Below are 11,625 nucleotides of genomic sequence, written 5' to 3'. Positions count from 1 at the left end.
ACCCGTGCGACCACGGGGGTGGAGAGCCACAAGGGAAGGGAGCTGAAATGATTCTCAGCCCTGATGAGCTTCCTCTTAGAGCAAACGCGTGCTTGGGGGGCCAGCCGTGGAACTGGGGGTCCTCCGGGTGAACTCCCGTGGGAGAGATGATGTCACTAAAGCATCAGTCGTATCACACGACAATCCGGTTTCCACAGATACGATCAAAATCCAGCACCGAAGCTGCCGTGTGAGGCAGACGGGATCTTCAGGGGACGGGACCTTATCCCCGTGTGGTCTGGGGTCCCCGGCGAGGTGACAGGAAACAGCCTGCAGCCCACTTGCTGTTGTTGGGGATTCTCTGAACACAGTGAGCACCCGCGCTGCCCAGGGGGAGGGGGAGGTCGTCCCCAGCTCGGCGGGCCGCTGCCATGGGTCACCCAAGGCAGGAGCAGAGTCGGGGTCTGGTCTGAAGATGTATCCTCGGAGACCAGCTCGTACTGCTCACCTGCGTATTTGCTTCTCTGTCATAATCTTTAGAACACGCTCTGCTACCATAGGTTCCAGCAATTCCATTTACTAATTCAAAGGAATTGGGACGCCTGGGTGGCGCAGTCGGTCATGACCTTCGGCTCAGGTCATGATCTCGGGGTCCTGGGATCGAGCCCCGCATCGGGCTCCCTGCTCAGTGGGGAGTCTGCTTCTCCCTCTGCCCCTCCGCCACTCCTGTGCACACACTCTCTCTCTCTCTCTCTCCCTGTCAAATAAGTAAGTAAAATCTTAAAGAAGGGAATTAGTTCAATATCAAAGGCTATTAATTCAAGGGAATTGAAAGCAGAGTCTCAAAGAGATATTTGCACCCCCAAGTTCACAGCGGCGTTATCCGCAGCGGCCGTAATGTGGAAACAAGCCAAGTCGATGGACAAATGGATAAATAACATGTGGGTGGACCTTGAGGACATTCACCTAAATGAAATGAGCCAGTCGCGGAAGGACAACTACAGCCTGTTTCCACATGTGTGAGCTCTCAGCCACTCTGCTGCCCGGGCGCTCATCCGGACGCGGGTTTTTAATCCAGCATGACTGGGAAGCTGTAGGGACAGTTTCTCTGGGATGGTTCCCTCTGTCGCTCACACTTCCGTCTTGCGGACTGCGTTTCTCTCTGTTCCTCAGAAAGGCAGCCTGCCCATGAGAGCCTGGACGGGAAGGGGCCGCTCTGTTCAAGGGATCGTTTCTGAGTGAATCTGAGCCCACATGTAGCCCCACGGGCAGGGTGGCAGGGCCCCGTGTCCGCAGGGTGACCCTGGGGAAAGCTGGGGTTCTCGTGCGTCAGAATCCCGGGGCGGGCCCACTGCCGAGTTCCCGCTCAGTGAGGGGAGGACTCGGGATGTGGATTTCTAACACGTTCTCCAGTGATACCGCTGCTCTTCCCAGGACTGGGCTCAGAACTCCTGGTCAAGGTCGCCGGAGGCCCCTCAGCCTGGCGGGCCACGGAGCTGCATTGCAGCCCCCGCGCAAGCACACATCCTCTTCTGGGATCTCAGACAGCGCCTTGCCTGCTCTGCACACTGTCCCATCTTGGGAACCAGGAAAACCTTGCGAGATGTTGGCAGAACTGAATCGGGTCTTTAGGGGGACCTGCTCCTCGTGCGTGCCCAGCAGACAGCCTGCTAGGAGCAGCTGGTGCTGACGCCCTGAGGCAGGGGCGGAGAGGTCAGCCCTGCACAGAGGATGCCCCTCCCACCCCACCCCTATGCCAGGAGAGCAGCCCATCGACCAAGTGTCCTCCCGAGACTGCTGCACGGCGGCTCACAGCCGGTGTGACTTTGATACTAAAACACGCAGGCCTGAGTCACCGACTGAGGGCTGGAAACGTGCCCACGTCTGAAGAGGAACAAAACTTCAAAAAAAAAAAAAAAAAGAAAAAAGAAAAGAAAAGATTCCTGTCTGTGCCTGGCCTCTTGGGAGTTGGCCCCAGACCCCACAGACTGCAGTTTGTGGTGACTTTGATGGGCAGTCTCAGAATCACAGGAGGGAGGCCCGGAGAAATGTGCTCCTGCCACTGGGGCATCTGGTGAGGCAGCCTCAAGCCCGGCCCCGAGCGGCCAGCCGGCCCTGGTGGGGCGAAGGGGCCCCCGGCAGGAATCGCTGGGGGAGGCGGTCCTCCCACTTCTCAGCTCCTCAGAGTAGGGATCCCAGCCCGAAGTGCCCCCCCAGGCAGTGCACACAGGGCGGCCCCCCACCCTAGGCAGTGCACACAGGGCGGCCCCCCACCCCAGGCAGTGCACACAGGGAGCCCCCCACCCCAGGCAGTGCACACAGGGCAGCCTCTGAGCTCAGAGAGGGGTCTGCAGGACTTAGAGCCCCATGCCCAGGTGAGGATGGGGCCCGTGATCCTACAGGTCTAACCAATTCTCAGGGCCAACATGGCCCGTCCAGGGCCCTCACTTAGAGAAGCCTGAGTCTAACCTACAGGCATCCCCAGCTGTTTCCTGGCTGCCCAGAGAGGGGCTGCCAGTCACTCAGGCAGCTGTTCGGGGTGGCTCAGAGTAGGAGTCCTGGGGCCTTCTGCCACCCAGCCTGCTCTCTGCCTGTGTGGGGCATATGGGCAGGGATCGGGGGCCCAGCTTCTCAGACTCTCTTTCCTCCCTCAGCCTCAGAGCCGCATTACTCACACACACACACACACACACACACACACACACACACGCGCGCGCGCGCGCACACACGCACACACGTGCACACTGCTTACGCCTAACCTCACTTAACCCCCAGTCTGCCTCAGGCTGCATGGCTTTTCCCTCTTTAAAGTTTCATCATTTGGGGAGAGGGAGGGAAGAATGTGTTTTTTGGGGGGGTGCCCATTGATGTGGTCCCAGCCTGGTGGGAAACACCCCAAGTTCCCAGCATGATACCCTGCACGTGATCCTAGAAAAGGTAAATATTGTGGGAAAAGTCAGCTTGTCCCCTGGAGAGTCGTGTGTCCCCAGACACCCGGGGGGGGAACCCCACATCTCTCTGGCCCACCTGCCAAGCAGATGCCCCCTTGGGATAAAGCAGTCCCAGGAGGCCGGTGGCCTTGAGTTCAGGACCCTGGGGCAGACACAGTGGGCCTCATCTGGCCCAGCTTCCCGGGTGACCCTCTCCTCCACACCAAGAAACACACTCCATTTGTTCCAAGCCTGGTCACTCTTATGCGTGAGGCAGGTGACCACAGCTGCTTGAAATTCTCTCTGCCTGGGAGCTGGTATCCGCTAGTCTTCCTTTCCACTGAGAATTTGCCGGAGTTCCCTAGCTGAGGAATCTGGGATTGCGTGCTGGACATAAGACTGTGTTGCCTTGTGTAATTCCTCCGGAGAATGCTGAGGTTTTGTTTTTTGCGTTGGACGGCAATAAACATTGATGTTCCAGAACGTGTATCCCCGCTCCCTCCACGAGCTATGGGCTCCTGTCAGTGAAGTTGTCGGACTCCGCAGTGCTCTTCAGATCCGCTTTGTGCGGGGATCACTCGTTGCAGGTCTGAATCCTGTTGGCATACTCTTTGGGGTCCATTCCATGCGTGAGGCCAAGACTTGTATGCAAGCTTTAGCAGCACCTTCTCGAGCTCCCCCCTCTCTCCACGGACTGCCCACAGTCTATGGCTCCCAGGGGCCTGCCTTCTGGGCCCTCTGGCTAGAAAGCCAGGGATTTAGCTTTCTGGGTCTGCCAGGTACTAACTTCGAGCGTGTCCGTGCACGGGAAGTTGGAGGAGAAGCAACATAATGGAGATTTGACCCATGCATTTCCGACATACTCCTGAATAGGGGAGGAAGATTCCTTTCCTCGGAGGGTTAGATGCCCAGCCAGGCCGCACTCCGCTGCTGTCACGGGGCTGCTGATGCAGGAATGGGACACACCGGCCTATAGGGCACGTCTCCCTCTCTCTCTGGGCCTCTCTGCTCCTCAGGCCAGTATGACGGCCTTCCCTTGCAGCCTGGTCCATCACGCCAGGATCCATGTCCCCGGAGGAAAAAAGAAAAGGAAAACAAGAAACTCACCCCCAGAGCAATCACACTTAGGACCCTCTGGTCTCCTTCCAAACACGGCCTCTGTGGCGGCTTCCTGGGCTCCCCAGCAGGTGCTCTGCGTTCTGCCCCGCGTTTTAACTCCGTCCAGTGGGAGAGGAAGAGTGGGGTGCGCTTCCTCATCTTGACCAGAAGCAGAACTGTCCTGCGGCTTATTTTGACTAGGAAAGTTTTTAAAGTACGGATCTGAGCAAAGACCTTAGAGAAAATGCAGCACAGCCCCCATGCAAACTGGGGGGGGGGGGGGCTCACATCGCAGAATCGCCCAGGGAATGTTAAGCTGAAAGGGCCTTTGGTTCACCCAGTTGGCTCTTTGTCAATTCAGTTTGTATCACTTTGCATGAGACCCGAAGACACTCAGGTCCAGATGGTTCTAAGCACCAGAACTACTCTGCACACAGATAATGGCAGGAGGCCCTGGTGTCCACCGGGAGCTGGTCTGCGACAGAGGCTTCCTACCTGCCATGGCGTGTCTCACCGTGTCACGCACTAACTGTGTGATTTTGGACACATTACGTCTCGGCGCCTCGCTTTCTCCTCTGATCGGCCTCATGGGGCTCTCTGGGCAGGTACGTGAGACAGCGTGTGGTGCGTATTTAACGAGATGACGTGTCAAATACAGGAGGGGAGTCTCACCTGTTCGGAGGGACCTGTCTGCCGGAATGAGATCTTGCACAGAGCGGAGGGGACGAGTCGCACCTGCTTCACGTCTTCCCGCCAAGTCATCAGACAAGTCTCCCTCCAACTGGCAGTTGGGGGTCGCTCCTCCCTCCAGCCTCCCCTCCTCTCCTTCCTGGAAATCTTCTCGGCCCTGTGCTGACCGCCCCCCACCTCCACCCTGAGGCCCACCGAAGTCCGCTGACGGGAGACCCTGCAGGCATCTGTAAACGGAGCACGCCTTTACTGGAAATGCGGGCTGCTTCGCGGCGTAACTGTGATGTGTTAATATGTTACTTGAGACTCTCCCAAGAGGAGGAAAGAAGGGAGAAGGGGAGGAGGACAGGGCCCTTTCCTACCAGAAATGCTCCCCCAGCCGGTGCACTGGGCTCGTGCTCTTGAGGGGAGCAGCAGCCGGGGGGGGGGGGGCTACCGTGATGACCCAGTGATTTTATCAGATGCTGACCCCAGGACCAGAAACCTATGACTTGGAAGGACCACCTCCCCCACGGAGGCCCAGCTGTCCTGGGAGGTGTCAGAGTCCGTGCCGGCAGGCCCGGAATCAGCTTTGAGGATCAAAGAAGTCCTAGAATGATATAAGACATAGAGATGAAGGCGAGTCTCCTGTCCTCTCAAAGGGTTCGGGGAGAACGCCCCGCTCGGGAGGCTTGGAGGCTGTGAACATAACCTAGTGGGAACTCCATTATGAGACGAACGATGCAAACTGACACATCGTGCACGGACCGTGGAGCTGGAGGGAAGACACTAGGGCCGCTAGGTGACCACGGCCACTCACCGCGTGCTGGGAGGCAGCCAGGAGGAGCGTAGGGCTGGACGTGGGGTGTAGGACAGTGAGGGCGGGGAAGGGAGAGACAAAGGCAGAAAGGCAGAAAGGCAGCCTCGTCCACTGGGGACAGAGAACAACACTTTTTTGTTTTTAAGGTCCTATTTATTTGTTTGAGGGAGAGAGAGAGCTCTAGCGGGGTGAAGGGCTGAGGGAGAAGCAGACTCCCCACCTAGCAGGGAGCCCGATGCAGGGCTTGATCCCAGGACCCCGGGAACCGAGGGTCTCCTAGGCCCCAGGAGGCCACGCCCATTCGGGCCAGTGGCTGCTCTCGTCCCTGGAAGCCCTGCGCCCAGAAGGAGGAGAAGAGTGCATTCATACAGCAGGCTGGCTCTCTGTGAGCCGGGCAAGGGAATATTTATTTTGTTTTGACCCAGATCTATTCCCAGCCCCCGCATACTGGTTACAAGTTGGCTCCGAGGCGCATTCCAACACCAACAGAGCTTGTTTTAGGGCTGTTCAGGGTACAGGTGCATTTCCCTCCACGGGTCTCTGGTGAGGGGACTCCATGACCCTCAGGGGCCCCAACTTCTGCTTCACTCCCCTGAAAGGTGCTGTCCTCCTCCTGTGACATAGGGGCTCCTACAGCGCTGGGATACACGCTGATCTCCCATCAGGAAGATGGAAGGAAGGGAGCGGAAAAGCAGCATCGTCCCTCTCGTGGGCCCCTAGGCAGCAGGGACAGCTCAGAGACGAGCCCTCGGGGGCCCGGGGCCACATGAATAGCACTGGGCTCTGTCCCCAGGAAAGAAGGGTCATGAGGATGCCGGGCAGACCCCCTCCCTCTCCTGCCTGTCCCATAGAGAAGACATAGCGAAGCCTTCCCTGCCAGTCATATGGTTGGACAACAGGGCATATTTTAATGATTTCATTGGATGAAAGACCCAAATAAATCACTGAGCCTACTGACATGAAAGAAATGCTGCATCTTTCCAGAGGGGGTCCAATGTGGTTTCCAGGCCGCATTTACCGAACCAGAAAGCCGGCTTGACGGTCAACACACGTAACCAGGAGGGCCTGTTAGGCACGTCAGAGGGGCGGCTCCTTCCCCGTGGCCTTCAGAGGGCAAGTCACTCACGCACAGACTCACTCAACAGCTTCAAAATACCTAAACTTCAGCTGGGTGCTGGAGACATAGTGGTCAATAAAACAGAGTCCCAGCCTCAGAAATCTTCCAGACTATCTGGAGAGATAAGGAAACACCCAGTTTACCCAGTTTTGATGCAGGACCATGATGGCTAAAAACAAAGGTGAGATGGGTCCCTGATGAAATGCACCGGGAGCCCCTGAGGCTACCTGGAGAAGGCGCCTCTGGCCCCCTCCCCCACACCCTCAACACCCCCAGGAAAACAAACCCCCGAGCTCAGACCGTTGGGTGTGGCCATCCAGGCTCTCTTTGCCCTCCCAGGAAAGCCGCTCTGTTGCTTGTCCTGGAAAACAGAGCAGCAGGCCATCCTGGGCGGCGGACCCGGCGTGTCCAGCACAGCCCACCCCAGGGGCTGGAAGAAGGGCCTGTGCTTCTGCGCTGGCATCTCCCCCAGACCCTGCGTGACATTCCAGCGTGCGTCCAACCTGGCCCGGATCTGTGCTAAAATCGTCAGGCTGACCCCTGCAGCCCGGCGGGCATGAGGAGGGGTCAGGGGCTGTGAGCGAGCTCAACACGACCAAGCCCGGCCTCGGGGGAGATGAACAGAGAAGGACAGGGTCTTGGGCGCAAGCAGACAGCGGACACGTGTGAGGCTGCAGGAAAGATGCGAATGCTACCGGCGGGGGGCCGGGCACTGTCCCTGGCTCGGCAGACACAGAAGTAAAGTGGCAGATAGATCCCTGCCTTCTGGGGGACGGGGGGAGGCAGCAGAGGACCCGCTAGAAACGTGCGTCACTGGCGATAGGTGCTTTGAAACAGTGGAGGGGGGGGGGTGGAGCCAGGCCCGCGATGATGAAGAGCGGAGCACCCCAGGCGGAGCCCACACCCAGCCCACACCCAAGGGCACGACCTGGAAGACCCATAGGAGGGGCTGAATGACAGCTGTCTTAGCGCCTGCCGGACGGTCGGCACGCACACGCTCTCGGTTACTGCTGCTATTAGTACCTTACGCACGCCCTCACTGCCTGTACTAACGTGTTACTCGTAGGCTACAATACACACACAGATTGACCAAGGTTATGCTTCCTGGACTTATCCACACTAACGAGCACGACCTTTACTCTAGAGCACGAATGGGCTTTGTTACTTCTGTTCCTTCTAAATCAAATATGATGCTCACATTTCCCGGTCTCAGTCTTTCTTCCTATGTCTCTCGACCTCACGGAGGGGCCAGCCCCCATGAGCTTCCCCGGCCCCCTGCCCATTGTCCCAGGTGATGATGCCACATTCTGGGAAAACCAGGGCACATCTTCCAGCAGTGCCCTGACGGATTCTAGCCCGAGAAACGGAAAAGCAAGCTGGCGCAAGGGCGACCATGTGTGTGGAGCACGGCCAGGCCCGGGGGCTCGCCAGGCTGGAGCCTGTCTCCTCCAGTCCCGCGGTTAGAACCCCAACATCACACTGCACACTTGGACCACCTTCTATTTTCTGTTGTCTGGGAGCTAATTCACCCTCATAGCACCTGAAGAAGAGGGAGAGGCGCTCAGGGCCCTGGGGCTCACATTAGGCAAGTGCCTTCTGCAGAAACCCAGGGCAGAGACCCAAATACATTTCGATAGCACTCGCTGCGCTGGTGACACCCCCTTCCAGCGTAACCAGATTCCCCAGGACCAATGTCTGCCCCAAAGCAGGGGCTGCAGCATGCTCGGTGTGGAAACCCTTCTGCAAACCAAGGGAAACCCCACCGGTGATCAAGGGGACCCCTCAGGCCCACAGGTTTCAGTGAAGGAGAAGCAAACTCACTGATTCACAAGTTTAGGGAGGAGCTCAAGGCACAGAGCAAACTCTTGTTCTGAGTAGGACTGTTCGCAGAGCAAGGGGAAGGCCCCGCCACACACGTAGGCTTAGAAACCTGAGCCCAGGCCCTCCCTCGACTCTCCACGGCTCGTAACCTTGAGCAAGGCTCGGTTTCTCAGCTGTAAAATGGGAATAACAGTAGTTACTCTCGGTGGGTTGTGACGGGGGTTAAGAGGACACGCCAGCACAGCCCCCGACCGAGCTTGCCTCTAAGCAGACTCCACGGAGGAACCGACTTGAACTCATCGCAACATATTCCTGAGATGCTCCACTTGTAAGGACTTGCCCTTGATCACTTCAAAGGGCGGAGAGAGGCAGACACTGATCCTGTTAGGTGACGTCAGCGCTGGGGGAGCTGGCGAGGCCTCCTCTGCCCGGGCCCGTCTGGCCTGCTGCACGCTCCCAGGATCAGGCTCCACGGGGTCGGTCAGGATTATGAACGTGGGTTCTTCGCGCAGCCGTACCGGTTGCTGCAGAAAAACCACCCCAGGATGTAGGGTCTAAGCCCGCCGTGCCGGCCGCAGGGATGAGTGGGACGGGAGAAGGAATCCAGGCGAGGGGGCCAGGCCTTGAAGTGCCTGGGAGAAAAAGCAGGAGCACGGAGGGCCGGGAGGAGGAGGCCTGGGAGGAGGGTCCGCAGCAGGGCAGGTGGGGTAAGGAGCTTGTCCCCAGGGTGGGGATGAGTTGGGGTAGGAGGCCCTGACTTGGGGGAGGACCTGGTGAGGGCCGCTCGCTCCCACTACCATAACCGCCTGTCTGAGTTGCAGAATTACTGTGTGGGGATTACAGTGTGTCCCAACAGGAATCATCCAGGAGGTGTGCCTTCCGGCCAGTCTCCTGGCCTCCCAGCTGAAGTTCCACGGTCGGAAGGTCAGCGTGACGCCCCTCGTGTCAGACAATGGGGGGGACACCCCGACTGTACAGTTCAGCGAGGGTTCTCAGCTTTTAAACCAGATTTTGGGCCTCGGAAATAAAGCGCGTGCTGCGAAGCCGCTGGGGACGAGTGCGGGCGAGGGCTGATCAGGCTGTGTGGACACAGAGCTCTCAGAGCTGCCATTACGCTCCTGTGAGTTCGCTGGGTTTGCAGCGCAAACGGCGCCCACACCTGTGCGGCCCGCTCACCGTGTGAGCGACAGAGGTCGGAGCCTCCAGAAGGTCCAATCCAGGCTCCTCCACCTTGGTGCCCCCCGGGGTCACGTGTGGGCGCTCTCGGAAGTCGCAGGGTGCTGCAGGCCTCGTCCTGGTTCCCCTCTCGTCCCCTCGGGCCCTCGGCGCCCCGCTCCCCCTGCACCCCAGCAGAGCAGGCACTGGAACAAGGTCAGCACCTGTACACCAGCCCTTGGCACTCCCACCCACAGCCTGGCCGCCACACGCTTGCGCTCCGTCCCCCACCTGGCCGAGGCCCCAGGGCCCCCCCTGAGGAGACGACCACCTGCCGTGTCCAGGGACCTGCTGGCCTTTGGCCTCCCTTCACGCCAGCCAGCCCTGCTTGAGACACAGTGACACACACACACACAAACACACAGGTACGCACAAAGGCACACCGTGTACACACACGCGAATACACAGGTACGGTGTGGGCAAGGACACGCGCAACATGCAGACACACGTGCTTGAGCCGGGCCTCACCCGCCAGCCAGCCACAGAGAGGGGCACCTGCTCGAAACAGCCCCAGCACGTGCCCTCTCTGCACCAGCTGAAGGACTGCAAATCACGTGGCCCGGACTAGCAGCGGTCAGACGGCCACTAAAGATGGCCTCGCCGCCATGCTACCCCTGCTCAGCCCCACTGCGCCAAGCCGCCAGCACACTGCCGCACAGCGAGAATAATCACCCCAGCTGCCGGTTCTGGAAAAGATGCTGCACCCAGGCGCCTTGCCAAGCATATTACACACCTCACCTCCCTTTATTCCCCCGGCAACCCTGGAGAGGGGCTGGCAGCCACAGGCGACGCCGGCCTGCTCCTCAGATAGCACAGGTGGACTTGGTCCCCGCAGAGCCCTGGACACGCAGAGCTCCGAATGGAGGCCACGTGCCACGGCCATGCCCTGGCCACGCTTCGGGATGTCGCTTCAGCACATGCAGCGAGGAGCCCTGGGCAGCGGGCCTCTGCTGATCGGCGGGTGGGAAACCCCCTCTTCCGCCGCTCCAGCCCCTGGCCTCCAGCGTGCCTTCTTGGACCGCACCCCGCCACCGTAGCAGACAAGCACGTGGCCAGTTGCTGCCACTTCCTTTCTGGGAACATTTCAAGAATCATTCCAGTTAGCTCACCATGGCAGCCCGAGATACAGTGCCGCCTTGCCTGGTAGCTCCCCTGTCCCCTGTCCAGTACAGAGGGCCTGTCTGACTATTCTGCCAAATTTCTGCTTCTGGGAAGCATTTCTGATAGTAAATCCAAGTCCAACCGTCTTGGTCTCCGTAATCCAACATGGAAGCAAGCACCAGCGTGCTCCGCGTGTGCTGGGCCTGAAGACCCAAAGGAGTCTGGAGCCACCGGACGGTGGTCATTGTTGCCAAAATTTCTATTCAGTGCAAAGAACCATAGTCCAAATGTTTCTTGCCCCTCTAAATATGAAATTTGAGCATGTATGCTAATGAACAGACACTACAGAAAGGAAACTCACTAAGAGAAATAATACAAACAGAAATAAAGCTTCACTTAAAATACATCCTAAACCAGCTCCTCCAAGAAAATGTGATTTCTCTATGACCCAGAAATTGCACGTGTGGGCATACACCCAAAAGAATCGAAAGCAGGGCCTCCAAGAGACATTTGCACACCCACGTTCACAGCAGCATTATTCACAGTAGCCAAAACCTGGAAGCAGCCCAGTGTCCCGTGATCAGATGAACAGACAGACAAAATGTGGTCTATCCACACAGTGGCATATCTTTCAGCCTGAAAAAAGGGAAGAAACTCTGGTCCATGTCACAACATTGCCTTAACTGAACTCCGCCTAGAATTGACATTTCCCTCCGTACCTGAATTTAGGAGGAACGATGGGTTCATTCATTAGCTACAAGTCAGAACTTCTCTCCTTGCCGGGACAGTCAGAGGAGCTGCTAACGTGACCACCAAAGGAAGTCCAAGGAAATAGCATATTTCCTCTCTGCTCCTTTTAATAGGATTTGTTCTGT

Source organism: Ursus americanus, chromosome 34 (assembly GCF_024610735.1).
Source record: "Ursus americanus isolate L20-20 chromosome 34, mUrsAme1.1.p, whole genome shotgun sequence".
Taxonomy (NCBI): Eukaryota; Metazoa; Chordata; class Mammalia; order Carnivora; family Ursidae; genus Ursus; species Ursus americanus.
This window is presented reverse-complemented; position numbering follows the sequence as displayed.